This window comes from Schistocerca serialis, chromosome 2 (assembly GCF_023864345.2).
Source record: "Schistocerca serialis cubense isolate TAMUIC-IGC-003099 chromosome 2, iqSchSeri2.2, whole genome shotgun sequence".
Classification (NCBI taxonomy): Eukaryota; Metazoa; Arthropoda; class Insecta; order Orthoptera; family Acrididae; genus Schistocerca; species Schistocerca serialis.
Window position 1 is genome coordinate 99024614 of NC_064639.1, and position 24808 is coordinate 99049421.

The 24808-nt window shown below is 45.1% G+C and overlaps 1 long non-coding RNA gene across 1 annotated transcript; it reads left to right on the forward strand.

Moving 5' to 3' along the window:
* Positions 1 to 1861: 1861 nt before the first annotated feature.
* On the forward strand, positions 1862 to 21708 carry LOC126455452 (uncharacterized). The gene is made up of 3 exons (XR_007585323.1): positions 1862 to 1959; positions 17520 to 17664; positions 21504 to 21708. It is a non-coding gene; the product is annotated as an uncharacterized LOC126455452 (long non-coding RNA).
* Positions 21709 to 24808: the final 3100 nt, after the last annotated feature.

The following is a 24808-nucleotide window of genomic DNA, read 5'->3' on the forward strand; positions in this document are numbered from 1 at the left end:
GCAGGTCTTGACAACTAAAATCGGAATTCATCCAACCAATCCACGGTTTTCCAGTCCTCTAGCATCCAACCGAGATTGTTATGACCCAGAAGAGGCGCTGAATGCGATCTCGTGCTGTTAGTAAAGACGCTCGCGTCGTCCGTCTGCTGCTACAGCCCATTAACGTCAAATTTCGCCGCACTATCCTAACAGATAAGTTCGTCCTACGTCCCACATTGATTTCTGCGGTTATTTTGAAGCAGTGTTGCTTGCCTCTTAGCGGTGACAAGTCTATGCAAACGCCGCTGCTCCTGGTCGTTAAAGGAAGGCTGTCGATCACTGCGTTTCCGTGTTGAGAGGTAATGCCTGAAATTTGGTATTCTCTGCACACTCTTCACGCTGTGGATCTCAGAATACTGACTTCCCTAACGATTTCTGTAATAGAATTTACCATGCATCTAGCTCAGACTACTATTCCGCGTTCAAAGTCTGTTAATTCCTGTTGTGCAACCACAATCACATCAGACATGTTTTCGTACGAATCCCGTGAGTACAAACAACAGCTCCACCAATGCTTACGCTATACCACCGTCATCTGTGTATGTACATATCACTGTCCCATGACTTTTGTCACCTCAGTGTATGTGAGCATTACACTGTGGTTAGGTTTTGTTCCTGATGTGAAATACTTCCTCAGACAATATAAAATGCTGTTACTAACTTTTCGAATTCAAACTCAGGAAGCCAAACTGTTTATACGCGACAACACAACATTTGTGCTGTGACATCATCCGGCCCCTGTCGAAGTTCACAGAGGGGCACTGATGCATATTATGAAGCTCATACTGCATAAGACTTGGTCTGTTTGCTTTATTTAACCCGTAATTGTCCGAGATAGTCGTTCCTCTTGTCTGTCGAAGACCTAGAGTGTGAGAGAATCTAATTTGGTGATTCTCTGGTCCCAGTGCATAATTGGCTGCTGCCCAATTATTCGGTTGCCTGGACGCCAACTGCTCTTGAGTTCTTTAAGCCAGGTGTTGATGCTTCATTTAATAGTACCTATATACACTTGACCCCATTAGGCACAGAAATCTGCATTGGACCACACCTTAATGTCTACACAACAAAAATGACAAGGATAAAAAAATGCCAGTTGTGACACTTTACTTTGTATGATGTGTACCTGAATCGGTTCTTTTGTATACTGTGTTTTTTTGTAAGGTTTCAGTATACAGTTTTACACACCTCTGTGAGCCTGCCACTCGTCACTCAGAAGTACTAAATGTTGTAACTATTTTCTTGAACTTAAATAAGAGGCCACTCCTAACTCATCTAGCTAATACTCAGGTAAATGCGAATTGCCTCCTGCCAAAGACCCCGAAATGGGCCAGTGCATATATTGCTATCAAAGCCGCCCTCTCCTGTCCCCCTCCCACGCCATTATCAGTTCACAAGCAACGTTCGAAAAACTGCTTATGTCGTGATGTGACATCGAAATTTTCGTCGCAGCATCCTAGTGTAAAATCTTCTTGTTGTACAGACTGCATCGAATCTGAGTTAAAACTCGAGCTTTCGAAGATAATCACCATCTTCTTCATCAAGAGATCTCCTGACGAAGAACATCGTGACCGTCTTCGGAAGCTCGAGTCTTAATTCGGATTTGACGTGCTCTGTATGCAGCATTTGCGTCGTATTTGGAAGCCCAGTGTATGATGTCATCGACCGGTGACAGTGTGGGGACTGTGGTGAAGCAGCAGACACATTTGTGTGTGTGTGGCAGGAGGGCAGCTCGGAGGGCTGCCGGCGGGCGGCGCTGGAAGTGCGCGGTGTGCGGCCGCCGGACGCGGGAGAGTATTGGCTGCTGGTGCGTTCGCCGCGCGGCCTCGCCGACGCCACGCTGCGGCTCGCAGTCAGCGCCAGCGGCGCCAACGCGGCTGCCGCCGCCACCACGGCGCTGGCGGCGCTGCAGCTCGTACACAGGTATGGTAGATGCCCTCCAAGATGTCACACCCAACGGTCGCTCCCCACGCTCCCTTCTACTCTAGAGCTACTGACACTATATGATCAAACTATCCGGACACCTCCAAAAACATACGTTCCTCACAAAGCGTGCATTGTGCTGCACCTACTGCCAGATACTCCATAACAACGACCTCGGTAGCCATTAGATACCGTGAGAGAGCAGAATGGGGCACTCTGCGGAACTCACGGACTTCGAATGCGGTCAGGTGATTGGGTGTCACTTGTGTCATACGGCTGTACGCGAGATTTCAACACTCCTAAGCATCCCTAGGTTCACTGTTTCCGATGTGACAATGAGGTGGAAACGTGAAGGGACACGTGCAGTACAAAAGCGTGCAGGCCGACCTCGTCTGTTGACTGACAGAGGCCGTCGACAGTTGAAGAGAGTCGTAATGTGTAATAGGCAGACATCTATCGAGACCATCACACAGGAATTCCAAACTGCATCTAGATCTACTGCAAGTACTATGATAGTTAGACGACAGGTGAGAAAACTTGGAGTTCGTGGTCGAGCAGCTGCTCATAAGCCATACATCACGCCAGTAAATGTCAAACGACGCCTTACTTGGTGTAAGGAGTGTAAACGTTGGACGACTGAGCAGTGGAAAAACGTTGTGTGGAGCGACGAATCACGGTACACAACGTGGCGATCCGATGGCAGGGTGTGGGTATGGCGAATGCCCAGTGAACGTCATCTGCCAGCGTGTGTAGTGCCAACAGTATAATTCGGAGGCAGTAATGGTGTGGTCGCTTTTTTCATGCAGGGGGCTTGCACCCTTTGTGACACTATCACAGCACAGACCTACATTTTAAATCCTTCTTGGTTCCCACTGTTGAAACGCAATTCGGGGATGGTGATCGCATCTTTCAACATGATCGACCACCTGTTCATAATGCACGTCCTTTGGCGGAGTGGGTACACTACGATAACATCCCTGTAAGGGACTGGCCGGCACAGAGTCCTGACCTCAATCCTATAGAACACCTTTGGGATGTTTTGCAACGCCGACTTCGTGCCAGGCCTCACCGACCGACGTCGGTACCTCTCCTCATTTCAGCGCTCCGTGAATAATGGGCTGTCGTTCCCCAAGAAATCTTCCATCACATAATTGAACGTATGTCTGGAAGAGTAGAAGCTGTCATCAAGGCTAAGGGTGGGCCAACACCGTACTGAATTCCAGCATTACCGATGGAGGACGCCACGTACTTGCAAGTCATTTTCAGCCAGGTGTCCGGATACTTTTGACCACATAGTCTAGTTGCCATCCAAAAAGTTTTATTTTACTAATGGGCTTCATTCTCAACTTGATGTGTCGTCTTTCGTTGTTCGCATTCCACCTGTATACACTGTACACACTGAAGAGCCAAAAATATTAGTACACCAGCCCAATATCGTGTAGGCCCCCGTCAGCACGCAGAAGTGCCGCAACACAAAGTCAGGAGTAGTGCTAGAGGGAACTGACACCAGAAATCTTGCAGGAGTGTCTATAAATCCGTAAGAGTGCCAGGAGGTGGAGATCTCTCCTGAACAACTCGTTTCAACGCATCCCAGATATGCTCAATGATGTTCGTGTCTGGGGAGCGGAAGTGTTAAACTCAGAACAGTGTTCCTGAAACCACTCTGTAGCAATTCTGGACGTGTGGGGTGTCGCATTGTCCTGCTGGAATTGCCCAAGTCTGTCGAAATGCACAATGGACATGAATGGAGGCAGGTGCTGAACAGGATGCTTACATGCGTGTCACCTGTCAGAGTCGTATCTACATGTGTCAGGGGTCCCATATCACTCCAACTGCACGCTCCCCACACCATTTGAGCCTCCACCAGCTTGAAGAGTCCCCTGCCGACATGCAGCGTCCATGGATTCATGAGGTTGTCTCCATACCCGTACACGTCCAACTGCTTGATACAATTTGAAACGAGACTCATCCGAGCAAGCAACATGTTTCCAGTCATCAGCAGTCCAATGTCGGTGCTGATGGGCGGCAGCGAGGATTAAAGCTTTGTGTCGTGCAGGCAGTTATCAAGAGTACACGTGTGGGCCTCTGGCTTCGAAAGCCCATATCGACGATGTTTCGTTGAATGGTTCGCACGCTGACACCTGCTGATGGTCGAACACTGAAATTTTCAGCAATTTGCGGAAGGGTTCCTCTTCTGTCAATTTGAACGTTTCTCTTCAGTCGACGTTGGTACCGTTCTTGCAGAACCTTTTTCCGGCCGCAGCAATTTCGGAGATTTCATATTTTACCGGATACCTGATATTCACGGTACACTTGTCAATGGTCGTACGGAAAAATCCCCACTTCATCGCTACCTCGGAAATGCTGTGTTCGGTCGCACGTGCGCCGACTAGAACACCACGTTCAGACTCACCTTAATTTTGATAACCTGCCATTGTAGCAGCAGTAACCGATCTACAGGGTGTTTCAAAAATGACCGGTATATTTGAAACGGCAATAAAAACTAAACGAGCAGCGATAGAAATACACCGTTTGTTGCAATATGCTTGGGACAACAGTACATTTTCAGGCGGACAAACTTTCGAAATTACAGTAGTTACAATATTCAACAACAGATGGCGCTGCAAGTGATGTGAAAGATATAGACGACAACGCAGTCTGTGGGTGCGCCATTCTGTACGTCGTCTTTCTGCTGTAAGCGTGTGCTGTTCACAACGTGCAAGTGTGCTGTGGACAACATGGTTTATTCCTTGGAACAGAGGATTTTTCTGGTGTTGGAATTCCACCGCCTAGAACACAGTGTTGTTGCAACAAGACGAAGTTTTCAACGGAGGTTTAATGTAACCAAAGGACCGAAAAGCGATACAATAAAGGATCTGTTTGAAAAATTTCAACGGACTGGGAACGTGACGGATGAACGTGCTGGAAAGGTAGGGCGACCGCGTACGGCAACTACGGAGGGCAACACGCAGCTAGTGCAGCAGGTGATCCAACAGCGGCCTCGGGTTTCCGTTCGCCGTGTTGCAGCTGCGGTCCAAATGACGCCAACGTCCACGTATCGTCTCATGTGCCGGAGTTTACACCTCTATCCATACAAAATTCAAACGCGGCAACCCCTCAGCGCCGCTACCATTGCTGCACGAGAGACATTCGCTAACGATATAGTGAACAGGATTGATGACGGCGATATGCATGTGGGCAGCATTTGGTTTACTGACGAAGCTTATTTTTACCTGGACGGCTTCGTCAATAAACAGAACTGGCGCATATGGGGAACCGAAAAGCCCCATGTTGCAGTCCCATCGTCCCTGCATCCTCAAAAAGTACTGGTCTGGGCCGCCATTTCTTCCAAAGGAATCATTGGCCCATTTTTCAGATCCGAAACGATTACTGCATCACGCTATCTGGACATTCTTCGTGAATTTGTGGCGGTACAAACTGCCTTAGACGACACTGCGAACACCTCGTAGCTTATGCAAGATGGTGCCCGGCCACATCGCACGGCCGACGTCTTTAATTTCCTGAATGAATATTTCGATGATCGTGTGATTGCTTTGGGCTATCCGAAACATACAGGAGGCGGCGTGGATTGGCCTCCCTATTCGCCAGACATGAACCCCTGTGACTTCTTTCTGTGGGGACACTTGAAAGACCAGGTGTACCGCCAGAATCCAGAAACAATTGAACAGCTGAAGCAGTACATCTCATCTGCATGTGAAGCCATTTCGCCAGACACGTTGTCAAAGGTTTCGGGTAATTTCATTCAGAGACTACGCCATATTATTGCTACGGATGGTGGATATGTGGAAAATATCGTACTATAGAGTTTCCCAGACCGCAGCGCCATGTGTTGTTGACAATTGTAACTACTGTAATTTCGAAAGTTTGTCTGCCTGAAAATGTACTGTTGTCCCAAGCATATTGCAACAAACGGTGTATTTCTATCGCTGCTCGTTTAGTTTGTATTGCCGTTTCAAATATACCGGTCATTTTTTAAACACCCTGTAACAACTGCACCACACACTTTTGTCATATAGGCGTTGCCGACCGCAGCGCCTTATTCTGCCTGTTTACATATCTCTGTATTTGAATACACATGCCTATACCAGTTTCTTTGGCTCTTCAGTGTAAATGGTGGCATCCCGCACAGGAAGCAGCTATACCACGGGCAAAACCTGGGTGGGGACAGAAACAACTGTGGTCGACAGAACTGGCAAGACTAAGGAAGTACTCACGGGACAAAATAAAGTACTACCAACAAGCAAAGACACCTCCTGAAAGGCAGGTAAGACTTGATCTGTATCGTGACGCTAAACAGAAATACCAAAAACAACTGAAGACAACAAGGCAAGACTACTGGACCAATTTTGTAAAAACCCAGCTACGGAATGACATCTGGGGACAACCATTCAATATAGAAACAGAACGAATTAAGACACCGACAGTTCTAACAACACTAAAACAAGCTTATGGCACAATGATGAGAGGATGGAGAAGCACAGCAGGATATCTTCTAAACAGGCTCCTCCCAGATGACGACCCCACACAAAACGAGCGACACCACGCTGACCTAAGAGAGAGCATCAGGCAACCATACATCAGTGACAGTGTGACCATGCCATTCGCGCAAGAAGAAGGCGCGACGGCAATCAGCAGGCTTAAAAACCGAGAAGCACCAGGCCCAGACAAATTACTTTCAGAAACATTAAAACAAACAGTAACACAAATCACACCTTATCTTAGTAACATGTTCAACGAGGCACTACTAACAGGTAGAATTCCAAACCTCTGGAAAACTGCTCATGTAGTACTAATCAGGAAATCGCAAGACAAAGAGCCAGTTGACCCCAAAATGTACTGACCGATCTGTCTCTTAAACACACTCGGCAAGGTAGAGGAAATGCTCCTGTGTGTCCCTTTACAATCGCACAACCGTCTCCTCGGCCTAACGCCCCTTCAGGGAAAGTAGATCAGTAGAAGACGCCGTCAACCAAGCACTGACAGTTACAAATAGCATCAGCGACAAATACGCGGCCGCCATTCTAATCGACCAAAGGAGCTTTTGACAACTTGTCGTGGCCGTCACTCTTCGCCACGTTAAGCGAAATGAGGCTATCAGATTCTCTCTACAGTACCTTCCCCGACAACTGCAGAGGGAAAGGAATAACAAAGGGATGTCCACAGGGATCGATCTGCGTACCAATATTCTGGGATATCGCAATGGAGCCCTTGCTGAACACCCTGGACAGTGACGGCAGGGTAAGAGGTGTGGTGGCTTACGCAGATGACCTGCTCGTAGTGGAGTCATCTGACTCGAGAGCAGCGTTAGAGACAAAAGGCATTCAACTGCTTCTGAAAATTAACAGTTGGTGTAAAGAAAATAAATTAAAAATAGCTCCCATCAAAACTGTATATTTACTGCTCAGAGGGACACTACAGAGGAATCCAATTCTAAAATTAGACAGTAAAGGATAAAGGGGAAGCAAACCACACCTTATCTCGGACTGCATCAAGACGAAAAACAGACTTTCAACAATCATACAAAATTGACAATTGACAAAAGCTCCAAAATTATGCACAAACTAGCAAGGCCAAACACACCTCAGTACAAATTACCTATTAAGACGATAAGGACCTACCACATTGCGATATTTGAATCCATCGCATGCTTCGCCGCCAGTGCTTGCGTTCACAGACTGAACTTACAGACTAACAAGACAATTGCAAGACGAGGTCAAAGTAGTTTACTCCTGAGAATGAGCGGAGCGTTCAACAGCACGTCACTAGAGGCACTTTGCGTTGTGATGGGGACCTTCCCTATAGACATAACAATACGTTATAGAGCTGCACTTAACTCGCTTAAGAGGGACAGGCTCGATTAACTCACCGAAATTACGGGAACCAACATTATGAATAAAACACAAATGAAACAATGGCGGATTCAAACATGGCAGAGAGAGTGGGACGCATCCGACAAGGGTCGACGAGTACACTCTTCCTTTCCGGACGTACGCGAAAGATTGCAACTGAAACATGTCGACTCAAGCCGGGGGATGGTCCATTTCCTGACAGGCCACGGGCCGTATCCGGTACACTTAAACCGCGTGGGACTAACTAACGATGAAGTCTGCGTTTGAGGAGAAACTGACACACCAGAACATGTCACACAGCTATGCAGCACGCTAGCACAAGTGAGACCTATACAGAACGACAGCGACAAGCGCCAACCCATATCGAATGAGGCGTAGACAAGCACAAACAGCACAACAAACCACTTGGGAGGACACAAGCACGACCACAGATTCCGAAACCGAGGAAGGAACACTAAGTGAACATGATTAGGAAGGGATCAAAACGTAAGGGACTTAAAGCAACAACGCGTGACACTGCATGCCACAACACAGTCACAAACAACACAACAGACAGTAGCAATCATAAAACAAAACCGACACCAGATACTAAGACTGTAGTAATAAGGCAATTTTGCTTGGGAGGAGAAGGCTCGAAGAACTTTTATTCCGAGGCTCCTCCTCCCCAACGACATACTGCATACAAGCAGTAATGTTTTACTGTGTGTAGATAGAAGTATATTCTCTTCTCTTTTCAAAGCTACAGTCACTGAATTTTATATATCAAATGTATTTCTGTATAAAGTATGTATATAACTCAAAATGTAATGTATTAAGTTATTTAAGGAATAACGCATTCAGTGTATTCCATGTACGAAATGCTCAATCAGTATTTAATCAGTATAATACTGGGTGTATGTATCTAAGGTATCACATAGAATATGCCACAACTACCAACAATGGGGCAAACAAACAGGTGCTGAATATCATGTAGTGCCCTTGCTTGCAACACTCCCTTTTATATACCAATACACACAAACACAGTAAACATACGTAAGCACAAACCATTTCAGATGGGTATAGCTCGAGCTTCTACCCAGACCTTCTCATCTGAATTAGGTAGAAATAGGCCATTAATGGTACTTAGACTATATTACACATTCATATACAGTGTAGCACTTCCCTCTACGTACTGCAAATTATTTTCACCACACTCATTGTATTACATTTTCTTTTTTTTTCTTTTTTTCTTTTTCGTTGACATTTTCATTATATAAATTATATTCTCATCAACTACGCACAAACAAATTATATGTAACCATTTAACAATTGTTAAGCATTCATTTCGCTGTAACCTTAGAGAAATCGTTATATATTATGTTATTTATATTATTTTTTTTAAAAAAAGCATTAACAAATGTATACCAATAAGATTGTAACAATGAGAAGTATTTATTGTTAGATTTAGATGCGTCCGACCCACCTTACATTTCAAGGTGGTGAGTTACTCTGTACTGTTAATGAAATAAAAAAATAAATGTGCTACAGGCTGCACTATGACTGTGCGGGCACTATTATGCTGTGGAAGATATTGATCCCGACCTCCATGGGATGTCTGGTCCTTATCGAGGACGTCATGACAGCTACAGACTATCTGAATATTGCTGGGAGCCACTGCTTTGTTTCATGCTTGATGTGGCCAGGAATACCTATTTCTATGTCCTTCATACGAGAGTCCATGCCTTGTTGCTTTGAGTCCCTTACGTTTTGATCCCTTCCTAATCATGCTCACTTAGTGTTCCTTCCTCGGTTTCGGAATCTGTGGTCGTGCTTGTGTCCTCCCAAGTGGTTTATTGTGTTGTTTGTGCTTGTCTACGCCTCCTTCGATATGGGTTGGCGCTTGTCGCTGTCGTTCTGTATAGGTCTCACTTGTGCTAGCGTGCTGCATAGCTGTGTGACATGTTCTGGTGTGTCAGTTTCTCCTAAAACGCAGACTTCATCGTTAGTTAGTCCCACGCGGTTTAAGTGTACCGGATACGGCCCGTGGCCTGTCAGGAAATGGACCATCCCCCGGCTTGAGTCGACATGTTTCAGTTGCAATCTTCCGCGTACGTCCGGAAAGGAAGAGTGTACTCGGCGACCTTTGTCGGATGCGTCCCACTCTCTCTGCCATGTTTGAATCCGCCATTGTTTCATTGGGGTTTTAGTCATAATGTTGGTTCACGTAATTTCGGTGCCGCTATCGAGCCTGTCCCTCTTAAGCGAGTTAAGTACAGCTGTATAACGTATTGTTATGTCTATAGGGAAGGTCCCCATCACAACGCAAAGTGCCTCTAGTGACGTGCTGTTGAAGGCTCCGCTCATTCTCAGGAGTAAACTACGTTGACCTCGTCTTGCAAATGTCTTATCAGTCTGTATGTTCAGTCTGTGAGCCCAAGATGAAGTGTAGCGCAGTCCATGTTTCGAATAACCGTTCGCCTGCGTGACAGTATGGCCACACACGACCGTCGACCTGGAATAACCAAACAGGGTGATTTAGCTGACTCGGCGTGGGTAGGGTCGTGTGCTGTGGAACGCACGTTTAGCAGTGTGCGCTGAATGGTGTGGTCCGAAACACCCGCCCTCGCATCAGCACTGTGTATTCGGTAATCGCTGCTCATCCTGCTTTACAGCGCGCGCAAGCCTCCGACCTGAAATAAATGGGCCTAGCTGAGTCGCTAAAGATTATTGCCCAAAGTTTAAACAGATTGTAAATTGCGCTCTAGAGAAGTATATGCCGAGTAAGTGGTTGAAGGGTGGAAAAGACCCAGCACGGTTTAATAATAAAATTCGGAAAATGGTGACGGAACGGAGACTGGCGCACTCCGCATTAAAAACGGACAACAGCTAGCAGAAACCGGTGCACGAGATCGTCTCGCGGCGCGTACAGCAACTTTCAGCGACATGCGTTAGGGAAAGATCTTGCCGAGAACCCGAGAAAATCCCAGTCCTGCTTGAGATCACTTGGCGGGTCGAAGACTTCTTCTGTCCAGTCGCTCGTCGAAGAGTCTCGTGTGGCATACAACACAACAAAGCGAAAGATGAAGTCTTAAATGTCGCGTTTCAAACAACAGTCACACCTGATAATCGTACAGACATACCACCGTTTGACTATAGCACGGACTCTCGTATGGAGGACAAAGAAATAGGCACTTCTGCCTTTGTGAAACAACTGAAACGGTTGAAAACAAATAAGTGGCCAGGTACTGATGGACAGCTAATGTTACGGACAGCACTCTCCGGCACTAGCCCCTTCCTTAGCCTCCATTTATCGCGTATCTCTCACCGTGCGCGAAGTCCCAAACGACTGGAAAAAAAGCGAAGTTCACACCAGCATACATGGAGAGTAAAAGAACGCACTCGTAACATTACAGACGGATATTCTTAAAGTCGGTTTTCTGAGCATATTCTGAGTTTGAATAAAATAAATTTCCTTGAGACAGAAATCTTCTGTCCACAAATCAATATGGACTTAGAAATCATCGCTCGTGCAAAACTCAGCTTGCCTTCTTCCCTTGCCATATTCTGCGATCCATGTAGGAAGGGCAGCACGCAGATTCCATATGCCCAGATTCTTGGAAAACGTTGGCCCCTTTGCAGAAAGTCCGGGCATACGGAACAGATTTTCTGATATGTTAGTGCCTTTCTATGTACTGGAACGCAGTACGTTGTCCGGGACGGTGAGTACTCACCACAGACAAGGCCATTGTCAGGAAAGCCCCAAGGGAAGCGTGACAGGACCGCTCTGGTTCTCCGTACACACAAACGATCTGTTGGATGAGCAACAACCTGCAGCTGTTTGCTGATGACACTGTAGCACGCGGATAAGTGTCATCGTTGAGTGACGGTACCACTGGGATAGAATTTATATTTCGTTTCATGAATGACGAGTTGCTTTAAGTGTATAAAAATGTAAGGTAACGTGGATGAGAAGGAAAAACAATTTTGTGACGTTCCAATACAATATTAGTGGTGTGCTGCTTGACACAGTCACTACGATTAAGTACATCAAAAAAAGTTTTGTTCCACCCCGGCTCCCAGAACTACTGAAGATAGACGTCGACTGTGGATATTGTATCAGAGAGACAGTCTCTTTGACTGTTCAGAGATGTCACTAAACCCACCCAAAGATATAAACAACCGTGCATGAGCAGCGCCTATTAGATGGAGGGGCTCGAGCAGCCGATCAGTTCCAGTCATTCCAGTAAGAAGGAGGTACACGGCTCGTGTTGTGTGTATTTCAACCATGCCTAGAAGCTCAATATCGCCGTTGGATCGCGTAACCATTGTTACTTTGTGCTAGAAAGGGCTCTTAACAAGAGAAGTGTCCACGTGTCTGGGAGTGAACCAAAGCTATGTTGCTCGACATGGAGGAGATACAGAGAGACAGGAACTGACGATGACATGCCTCGCTCAGGCCACCCAAGGGTTACTGTTGCAGTGGATGACCGCTACCTACGGATTACGGCTAGGAGGAACCCTGACAGCAACTCCATCATGTTGAATAATGCTTTTCCTGCAGGCATATGACGTCGTGTTACGAGTCAAACTGTGCGCAATAGGCTGCGTGATGCGCAACTTCACTCCCTACGTCCATGACGAGGTCCATCTTTGCAACCACGACACCATGCAACGCGGTACAGATGGGCCCAACAACATGCCGAATGGACCGCTCAGGATTACCATCACGTTCTCTTCACCAATGGGTGACACATATGCCTTCAACCAGGGAATCGTCGGAGACATATTTGGAGGCAACATGGTCAGGCTGAACGCCTTAGACACACTGTCCAGCGAGTGCAGCAAGGTGGAGGTTCCCTGCTGTTTTAGGTTGGAATTATGTGGGGCCGACGTACGCCGCTGGTGGTCATGGAAGGCGCCGTAACGGCTGTGCGATACGGCAATGTCATCCTCCGACCAATAGTGCAACCATATGGGCAGCGTATTGCCGAGGCATTCGTATTCATGGACGCAAATTCGTGCCCCATCGTGCGCATCTTGTGAATAACTTCTTTCAGGATAGCGACATCGCTCGACGTATGAGTCCAGCATGTTCTCCAGACATGAACCCTATCGAACGCGCCTGGAAAGGGCTGTTTATGGACGATGTAACCCACCAACCACTCTGAGAGATCTACGCTGAATCGCTGTTGAGGAGTGGGACAATCTGGACCAATAGTGCCTTGATAAACTTGTGGGTAGTATGCCACGACGAATACAGTCACGCATCAATGCAAGAGGACGTACTACTGGGTGTTAGAGATACCGGTGTGTACAGAAATCTGGACCACTACCTCTGAAAGTCTCGTTGTTTGGTGGTACAACACGAAATGTGTGGTTTTCATGGGCAATAAAAAGGGCGAATATGACTTTTATGTTGATCTCTGTTCCAAATTTCTTTACTGGTTCTGGTACACTCGGAACCGAGGTGATGCAAAACTTTTTTGATGTGTGTGTGTAGCCGTAACGTTGCAAAGCGGTAGAGAATGCAACGAGTACATAAGCTCGGTTGTAGGCAAGTCCAGCAGTCTCCTTACGTTTATTAGCAAAGTTCTAAGAAGTTATAGATAATCCATAAACGAGACCGGACACAGACCACGTGGGTGAAACATTCTTGAGTACTGTTCGAGTGTTTGGGATCCCCACAAGGTCAGATTGAAGGAAGACTTCGAAGCATTTCACAGGCGAGCTGCTAGATTTGTTACCGGTAGTTTCGATCAACAGGCAAGGGGTACGAAAATGCTCCTTGAACTCAAATGGGAATCCCTGGAGTGGAGACGACATTCTTTTCGTGAAACAGTATTGAGAAAGTTTGATGGGCCGCTATTTGCAGTGCGATTCAACTTCCACCAAAATACATCTCAGATAACCACCGTCAAGACAAGATAATGGAAAATGTGGCTCGTCGAAGGCTTTTAAACAGTAGTTCTTCCCTCACTACATCTGCGAGTGAAACGAGGAAGGGAATGATTAGCAGTAATCTGTAGTACCATCAGCCATGCACGGTATCGTGGCTTGTGGAGAACGTATGGAGATGTAGATGTAGATCTTCTGGCAGAAGGTGGGACGTCCAACACCTTGTTGCCTGCCCGAGGTATGTCGGCCCTTCAGCCGCTTCTTCCCACAGAGTTCACCACAGCTCCGACCGGCTCCGTCGTTTCCGAGATGCCCGTTCCCAGGCGCCGAGCCGTTGCTGTCTGCCCTTTGTCAAATTCGCCTGTCTCAGTGGATTTCCGCATTTATGGTCAGTATCGTTGCTATAATGTTTTTCCGATTCGTCTCAGTTCCACTAACATACTTTCCTTACCGGGTCACGTGATCTCAACACCCCCAGGTGGCGTTATAGCCAGCGGAGGGTATATTCATAAAGGTATGGTTAATCACTACATATGTTACTCTCAATGGAACTTTACATTAAATAACGGCCTGCACTAAGAACACACCTACGTACAACCTATACGTAGCAGCAGGCCACTCTACGGAGCGAGGTGGCGCAGTGGTTAGCATACTGGACTCGTAGTCGGGAGGACGACGGTTCAAACCCGCGTCCAGCCATTCAGATTTAGGTTTCCCGTGACTTTCCTACATCACTCCAGGCTAATTCCGGGGCGATTCCTTTGGAAGGGCACGGCCGATTTGCTTCCCAACTCTTGACACAATCAGAGATTGTGCTCCGTCTCTAATGATCTCGATTTCAACGACGCCTTAAAACCAACCTTCCTTCTTTTTCCTCCAAGGGCCTTCTGATCCAACAATGTGGCGAGAATATCGTGAGTAAAAGCTGCCCCATGACGAACGACATGTCAGGTACGAAGCAGGGGACACATTCAGTGAACCACAACGATTAAAATTAAGGAGGACTCTTATGTCATAGCATAGATTGGAACTGGCAGCTTCAAGAAAGTCAGCCTACAGTCTTTAAAGTTCGACATGACACTGGTAGTCGATTGAGCTTACTCCAGGCGGCCAGTCGTGGTGCAGATGAAGATCAACCGAGCAAGATATGGCCCGAAGGATGAAGACTGCATCTCTTATGATGCTGCCAGATGCGAGACACCTGCTTCTCCGCTACAGAGACTTATAGGGATGGATCGGATTTTAATAAATGTGCCACTGACGTAGCTCATTACTGGGCCGAAAAGCTATAAAAGTTGAGAAGTTGGTGAATTATGGGCACAAGAAAGAGTGAGCACAAATTAATTTCAGTATGCAGATCTTTACATAAGACTGTTAGTTTCAGTATCGGTGAAGAGAATGATTCGCAGCACTCTTCATTCAGTTAAGAAGCATAATTGAAACATACCTCTGGCGTCCACAGTGCCATGAATATATAAAATTCACTCGCAAGTGTAACAAGATTTAACACGGTCCTAGATGATGGTGGTGATGATGATGATGATTGGATTGTGGGGCTCTCAGCTGCGCAGTTATCAGCGCCCGTGCAAATTCCCAACCTTTGCTCAGTCAAATGTCTCCACTTGCATGAACGATGGTGAAATGATGAGGACAACACAAACACCCAGTCATCCCTGATCCCGCCGGGAATCGAACCCGGGAACTCGGGAAGCGAGGACGCAACCGTGAGATCACGAGCTGCAGACTCACGGTCCTAGATGGCCCAACGAAATAATATAACCGGAGTTCCTTCCTAACACCTTACAAGACTTTCGTATGAAATGGATGGACAAAAGATTGATAAAGGAGCTGCAAAAAGAGAGATGATAAGGACTGGCGATCGAGGAACAGATGAGTCGTTAGACAAGGAAGTTCTTTTCATCCAACCCTTTTCAACATTTGCACTAAAAATGTAAATAAAGCGTTCGAAGAAGTAAAGCGTTCTAACAGCAGCAGCTGAAAGGATAAAGACAAATATTACAGTGGTGAAGAAGTATTGACTACAATTTATAAAGGAAAACGTCAAAGACGTAGGAAAAGCATGAACTGAAGGTACATGTAATATTAATTATACTCAAAAATAAGGACGTATTAGTGAGTAGCAGCAGAGGGCAAGTTGCAGCCCCCCTCCCCCCGTCTCGTCATAGAAACTTCCTCTGTAGACCGAACTCGCCTCCTGCCCTGCCAAACAGACGGTCTATCGGTGAATAGCCGGCCAGAGTGGCCGAGCGGTTATAGGCTCTACAGTCTGGAACCGCGCGACCGCTACGGTCGCAGGTTCGAATCCTGCCTCGGGCATGGATGTGTGTGATGTCCTTAGGTTAGTTAGGTTTAAGTAGTTCTACGTTCTAGGGGACTAATGACTTAAGTCCCACAGTGCTCAGAGCCATTTGAACCATTTGAACCATCGGCGAATAGAATTGGGAAGAAGAGGAATTTGTGGCACAACTTGACTAGAAGATGGGATCCGTTGGTAGGACACGTTCTGAGTCATCAAGGTATCACCAATTTAGTACTGGAGGGAGGCGTGGAGAGTAAAAATCGCCACGCGGGGTAGCCGCGCGGTCTAGGGGCCTTGTCACGGTTCGTGCGGCTCCCCCGTCGGAGGTTCGAGTCCTCCCTCAGGCATGGGTATGTGTGTTGTCCATAGTGTAAGCTAGTTTAAGGTAGATTATGTAGTGTATAGGCTTAGGGACCGATGACCTCAGCAGTTTGGTCCCATAAGAACTTATCACAACTTTCCAACTTTCCAGAGTAAAATTCGTAGAGGAAGGTCAAGAAATGAATACACTAAGCAGATTCAGAAAGATGCAGGTTGCAGTAGTTACTCGGACATGAAGAGGCTTGCACAGGATAAAGTAGCACAGAGAGCTGCATCAAACCAGTCTTTGGACTGAAGAACACAACAACAATAACTCGACGCAAGCTACAAAATATAGTACCATGTCTATAAATGCTAGTCGCTATTTCGTGTGGTGCATCAAGCAATGGGGAATTGCTTTAGGGCAATAGAGTTTCGTTCAGCTTTATGACCAATCTCTAGAGCAATATAGTTTCTAAAGGAAGTATTGGGTTTCCTAGCAGCCTTTGTGAAATGTACATTATTAATTCCACGTGTCTTAGTTGAAATGTTAGGCCTTTTAGTGCAGAAAAATCTGTTGTTCTGCGTATGATTTTTGGGGCACAAGGTTAACATGAAGCGTCGACCATGCACACGCCATCGGCCATCAAAGGGAATGTCCAAAACGAGCCTCGAAATGAATAGTGTGATATTGCCGACAATCTGATACAGTGACCTTTACAGCTGCTCTAGTACACTATTCTTTTACTTAAACTGTCTACTGCCAAATGTTTCAAATGGCTCTGAGCACAATGGGACTTAACAGCTGAGGTCATCAGTCCCCTAGAACTTAGAACTACTTAAACCTAACTAACCTAAGGATATCACACACATCCATGCCCGAAACAGGATTCGAACCTGCGACCGTAGCGGTCGCGCGGTTCCAGACTGTAGCGCCTAGAACCGCTCGGCCGCTACCCTTGGTCGACTAAGTGCAGTGGGGCAGTCTCTGGGTCTTGTCATGGACGCCACATGGTCACTCACCACTTGTTTTTGTACTCGTGCAGCCTGCTGAAGTTAGGCCAGTGGTCACTGCCTCGCCATCGCCGACCCCTTTACCACACGCTGACGGCACTCCCGCATTGCAGGGCAGCGGTCGCTGGGTCCTGCCACGGTCGCCATCCGCTGACTCGCTGCTTGTGTTTGTGTTTGCGCAGGCTGCTGTCGTGAGGCCTGCAGGCACCACCCTGCCGCCTCAGCCACTGCCGCCTCAGTCGGCCTCTACAGTCTCCGCTGGTCCGGCCACCTGCTGCCAGTCGCCAGCTGCCTGGGCGCCGTGCAACCTGGGAGTTACACTTACCGGTACGTCTGCAGCTCTACACGACTGAAAACTTGTTCTTATACAGAACGCACCACATTATACCACATGGAGAGGCAACCACGGATGTGGAAGTAATTTCTAGGGTGCTCCATCAATGTGAAATAGGGGCCATTACTCGCTGCTCACATCATAAATTAAGCTATTGTTTATTCTCCTCGGATGCCTTTAGACCCCAGAACCGGTTGTTTTCCTACTCTTACTGGGATGTATCGAAAGTTTCCAGGATATCACTAGAGACATGTCACACATTCTCTACTCATAACACTTGTAGTAGTAATGGTAATAGTAGTAGTAACAGCAGCAGCAGTTGTTTTATTTATCTATAGATCACTTTTACAAGGATCATGGGCATATCTTGGTATTACCGTTTAACATAACATAATTTATAAGTACAGTTATTTACGTATTTATAGGTCTAGTTTGACAGGAATGGGACAGGCAGTTGGCCATGGCCTTATAATAGGAACCATCACAGCATTTTTCTGAAGTAATTAGGGAAACCACAGAAAACCCGCATCAGCATCGCCTGATGAAGCCTAGAGCCTCCTGAACACAAGGCCAGGCTTCTTAACCGTGCTGTTATCTTTGACCCTAAAAAAGGAATTTGTTCTTATAATTTTTTAATATTTAGATGGTATTGCTCCAAACTGGATGGATTTGTTTTTATAAACATTGTAAATACTTTTAAGCTCAAATTTAAAAAAAATATATTACTTTTCTCCCCCTTGTTACCACTTAATTTGTTACACTTGTGTTCCTTGGGTCAGTATGATCCGGGGCGCTTAAAAACTTACATAATGAGTAAATATCGTAGTCAAGTTTTATTTGTACATTCCTGAGATGTACAGTATATGCATAACGGTTTTTTTATGACAAAGCAAATATCTCTTTCCTTAATGTTGAAATGTGCGAAGATTTCGCAACAATGCAGACGCTGATTACGTTCAAATTATTACACCACATTATAGCTAACAGTTACATTTTATCAACCGTTGTGTGCAGACGCAGTTCATGTCCCTATCGTAGGAATTTTTGTGTGGCTATCACGAAAAATCGAATTCCTTCCGATAGCAGTTGGAAATTTTAGTAAATGCATCTGACAGCAAGGAGAATATTTCTGAAGAAGAAAGTCACATCAGTGATGACAACATTCATACCTCGTCTGGTTCAGAAGATAGTTCAGATATTGATACCTCAAATAACAATGTGCAAGTTGTTCAACCGATTCAGTCTAAAGACAAAAACGTTAAGTGGAGCTCAGAACCTCTTCCGCAAACTGGAAGAGCATCTAGTGAAAACATTATAAAACTGACCCCTGGTCCGACAAGATACGCTATCACCAGAGTAAGTGATATAACATCATATTTTCAAGTTACAGTGAAGGATAATATTGACATTATTGTGGTGTTAATGAGTAGCATTGAGAATCGACGAGTTTATGGGGATAGCTGGGAGTCATTCGATGAATTTGCACTTGAAGCCTATATTGGCCTGTCATTACTGACTGGTATGTATAAATCATATGATGAATCAACAAAGAGTCTGTGGAATTGCGAAGCGGGTAGAGACATCTTCTCTGCCGTAATGCCGCTGAAACGCCTCTGTTGCATCTCACGATGACAAATCTGATCGAAGAGCACGAAGAGTAAATGACAAGTTGGCACCTGTAAGAGTTCTGTGAGATATGTGGGTGAAAAAAATTTTTAAAACTATTTAATATTAGCACAAATGTGACCGTGAATGAACAACTGGTGGCTTTCCAAGGACGTAATTCAAAAAATATATACAGAGAAAACCCTCAAAATATGAGGTAAAAATGTGGACCTTGTGTGATAGAGCTACTTCCGATGTTTTGAAGACATATCTATACAGGAAAATTACCTGGACAAGCACTTGAGAAAAACCAAGGTATAAGGTCGTCATGGATCTGCCACATGAGCTAAAGAACAAAATGTCACATGTGTCAATTTCGTCACATACCCATTAGGCCAGGGACTTCTCAAAAGACATTATAATATACTAGGGCAGTGAGAAAAATAAGTCTGAACTCAATAATAATAAAGCAAGCGAAACAGATGTTGACACTTTACAGCTCTTTTTTACTAAGGATACCGAGGTAGTATCGAACGTTCCAAGGAAGAACAAACAGGTTGTCCTGATGAGCACAGTGCACAACAATGAGGAAATAAGCAACAGAGAAGACAAGATACCTAAAACGATATTGGACTACGACGCAAACAAGGGAGCAGTTGACATGTTGGATCAGCTTCTTGGCATCCACACATGGCAACAGGAAAACCAACCGCTGGCCAATGGTAACCTTCTACAGTATTAGGGATACTTCTGCCAACAATATTTTTGTGCTGTGGAGAGGAATAAATCCAGGGCAGAAAAAATATTCTCTACAAAGGAAGAATATTTCTCGATGAATTGGGAAGACTCCTAGTCGCTTCTTACATTGAAGCTCGAAAATTGCTGCCACGACATGAACACTCAGCGGCAATTGTTAGAAGAACACAAAGAGGGAATCCATCAACACCAACCTCCAGTGTTGGCATACAAAAATTCAAACGTGCCACATGCAAATTTTGTCCATACAGTTATGATAACGAGACATCAATGAAGATTCAAATTGTAATAAACGTGTTTGTAAAGCTCACGTTAGATACCACTGCGCAAATTGTGGAAATCTAAATAATACTCTATTCTAATTTTTCCCGTGACTGATAGATTATACTTTAAGTAAAACTCTATTGCGCAATAGCTCATTGAGGTCTGGAGTTACATCACTGTGGAGATTGTTCGCATGTAATACTGTAAAACTGGGTTGTATTGTAACAAGTAAACTTACATTTAAAATTATAATAATTTTTAACAATTTGTAATCATTATGACACGAAAGGCACATGTGTGTAGCTTTTCTAAGGGAGGTAGCAGGGTCAAAGCAGTGCTACTCATTCACTTTACCCCATGGCAAAATACTGTTTTACAAAGAAGTTACTGTATTTAATAATGGAAAGGCTAGTTCTACACTGTATCAGCTGATACGAGGAGCACAATGCCCATGCCTCTTATCCATGTTGCGTACCGCGGCTTGCCATTTACTATCCAGTAATAGTGAACGTCCTTCTATAACAGGTGAGACATTAAACTCAGAAAGATGACAGGCTGCTGCTATTTTACTCTGTATTAGCAACTATATGCCTTGAAGCCAATTTTGATTTTTAGTCAGGAAACATTTTACCAGTGCATTACGTTCTTAGGTTCTGTAGCGTATTTCAGTGAAAATGTAGATTATTCTAAAATCCAGCAAAAAAATTGTGGCATTATAACCAGCACCGAGAAAAAAATAATTTATCCCAGATCAAGGTATTTTTGTTTAGTACAGCAGAATCATATAATTAATGAGGAGGTATTGAATAGGATTGGGGAGAAGAGAAGTTTGTGGCACAACTTAACTAGAAGAGGGGATAGGTTGGTAGGACATGTTCTGAGGCACCAAGGGATCACCAATTTAGTATTGGAGGGCAGCGTGGAGGGTAAAAATCGTACAGGGAGACCAAGAGATGAATACGCTAAACAGATTCAGAAGGATGTAGGTTGCAGTAGGTACTGGGAGATGAAGAAGCTTGCACAGGATAGAGTAGCATGGAAAGCTGCATCAAACCAGTCTCAGGACTGAAGACCACAACAACAACAACAAAAGAATATAAAGCAAGTTTATAGAACAGTTCTTTACACGCATTTTCTACGAAGTATTGAGTAGAATAAGGTTCTTATCATGCATTGCCTATCAGTTCACATCATTTTATTGTTACAGGTAATCCAAGGAGGAGACTTGACGAATGCTTCATAAACCAACAGAATCGACGTGATATCCGGAATTACAGAATAAGAAACCACTCGAGAAGTTGAACGATGCATGTGACAATATTAATTTTACGTGGTGTGCTTGTATCTTATTTGAGAGATTAGGTAAAACGCCGCAATAAGCTCAATGTGTCGCTTCCTGCATGTTGTACAACGCAGAGCATTATTTGTGTGTGCTACTGTCAATAAAGTCCGTCTTTTGTCTTTTTGAACACGTGTTTTATTTAAGATTTTCCATCGTTCCATATGTGAAATGGCGACCTCTATCCTAGCAATATTCGGGCAGCATGTTCTACGCTGTTTACCAAAGGATATGGCAATTGTCCAAACTGACAGGTGACATGAAGGCAACTGCCACTCTCAAAAGGCGTAAATTACTTTGCGACTACACAGTGTCACGGAATGCCGGCCGGAGTGGCCGAGCGGTACTAGGCGCTACAGTCTGGAACCGCGCGACCACTACGGTCGCAAGTTCGAATCCTGCCTCGGGCATGGATGTGTGTCATGTCTTTACGTTAGTTAGGTTTAATTAGTTCTAAGTTCTAGGTGACTGATGACCTCAAATGTTAACTCCCATAGTGCTCAGAGCCATTTGAACCATTTTTTGTCACGGAGTGTGCACACAGCACTGTCTTCCTCATTCAAGCACTCTTCTGGAGTTCCCGATCATCATCGATTCCAGTAGGCTCACCTGCAATTAGGTACTAAATTTCTCTTCTCCTACACAAGCACATTCGTCGTTGTTTTTAAAGTGGATAGGGAGTAATATGGTACCCTCCAATGAGAAGTTAGTGATTTTATGTGTGAGGTCAGACCGAACAGCAGATTCAAAAGAACATTGGCCGCAATTTCGGAAATGTCCTGTGCATAGAAAACACGGAGGAGACTCGCCAAACGATCATATAAATTTCTGGTTTTACAATGTTTGTGCATTTTACCAGCATTGTGTCTATAATACTTTTTCTCCGCTCTTCTCTTTGTCTCTGTGGTGTCACCGCCAGACACCACACTTGCTAGGTGGTAGCCTTTAAATCGGCCGCGGTCCGTTAGTATACGTCGGACCTGCGTGTCGCCACTGTCAGTGATTGCAGACCGAGCGCCGCCACACGGCAGGTCTAGAGAGACTTCCTAGCACTCGCCCCATTTGTACAGCCGACTTTGCTAGAGATGGTTCACTGCCAAATTACGCTCTCATTAGCCGAGACGATAGTTAGCATAGCCTTCAGCTACGTCATTTGCTACGACCTAGCAAGGCGCCATTATCATTTGCTATTTATCTTGTGATGCATGTACCGTCAGACAGATGTTCACCAATTATGGATTAAAGTTAAGTATTCAAGAAGCTACGTACTTTACTTGCTAGTCTCAATTACTTTACCTGTTCCAGACCTCACGCCAGCCTGCGTGAGCTTAAACGCGTGCCTTTCGGCTTGGCTGTCTTGCCAAGTCACAACAGTCTCCATAGCTCTTTAGGAACATTCTTCTCCCTTACGACCAACTAGACGCCACGATTTCATAAATTTCGTGATCGCTCCTTTTTTTCTTCTTACATTTGGAAGCCTGTCTTCTTGGATACGTTATTTCTATAGAAAAAATCAATGTCTTAAGTTTGAGCAATAATTACGTCTCTTCTACGGTTGTTCTTTTTCTGTTCGGTTTCATTCCCAAAAGTCTGTAGAAATCCACCTCCGCAGCTAGTAATTTTCAATTTATTCCCAGTTCATTGTGCAAGCTTCTGAACCACATGAAATAACGCCACTGTTCTAAATATTCTTGCTTTAGTCACCATTATTACGCACTTACCCGTGAAATTCGATTGAGTAAAGAAATTGTCAACTTTCTGTAATTTATTCCTGAAAAAATCAAGATAATTAGATCTGAACCACATCAGATGTTCGGGTGATGAATAAGCACTCAAGCTTTACTGAACACAGACGCAGAAAAGATTGCACCGACATGTACTTTGCAAAGAAACGAGGAAGATAAATCGTTGTCCATTAGAATGTTGCAGTGAAAGTAAAAAAAGGGGCTTGCAGTGCTTTCAGTTATTACGAGTCTCACTTGTTACGAGTGTCACTCTTTGAGACAAGAGTGGCAAAAGATGTTTCAAAACGAGATATAGACTGGTTTTAAGTTTGAGGAACATTGCAGTCACTAGAGTGACTAAGGCTGCAGGGCGCAGCTAGTCTTTAGGTACCATCGTTGATTAGTGGAGCGCAGTAATTGCGTGGAAATGTAGGTACCACGTGGTACTTGACAACAAAACTATCAATTAAACTAAACGTGTAAATGAGAGCTCTGTGATAAAAGATAGGAATGGTGTAGCGAACGCAATCATTAAAACAAACTGTGATCCTGGAAAGTAAGTAGCAATCTCCAAACAAGCCTAGTCTGTAAGACATATTGGAGATCAGGGCAAGTGGCCCACACGTGCAGGATGGTCTACTGGTGACATGTCATTAAGCTGCCGTTAGAGAACACCCCCGACCATGGAGGCTGGTGGCAAGAAAACCGTCTTCTTTCCACAAATGCGTCAGTGCAGTTAGATTGTCGAGTGAGGAAGAGCAAGCATTTTGTCTTGTCAGTGAAAATAAAATTTGCTTGCCAAGGATGTGTTGTTGTGTACTACAAGATAAAGCATTTTCCAAATAAGTAAGTACAACGACTAAAGCCCATATATTACAGTTTAATTTGACATTGCATACGGGAGTAAAAGCTTAAAACGTTTGCGTAAACGAACTAAAATAATTCCACTATGGCGACAGATCACAATGGCACACTTACATGACCAACGTGCCCCGCCGGCCGTCGTGGCCGAGCGGTTCTAGGCGCTACAGTCTGGAACCGCGCGACCGCTACGGTCGCAGGTTCGAATCCTGCCTCGGGCATGGGTGTGTGTGATGTCCTTAGGTTCGTTAGGTCTAAGTAGTTCTAAGTTCTAGGGGACTGATGACCTCAGAAGTTAAGTCCCATAGTGCTCAGAACCATTTCAACTCTCAGCACCTCAGGCTTGAAATTTCTGTCCCAGTGCCAAAACGCACCGAATATCTCTCCACTGACTAGCTGCATAAAAAAGTAGCCAGTCAGCTTAAATCTACCTGGTACCCTCTGTCGTTTGGCCAACTTCGTTCCTAAATAAATGTGGATAAAGTTATAGGATGACACATTATCAAAATGCAAATAAAAAGAAATTAATCCTACTTTTAATCATCTGAAGGACTGAAGTAAGCTTTACACTTCTGCAACTTAGTAAAC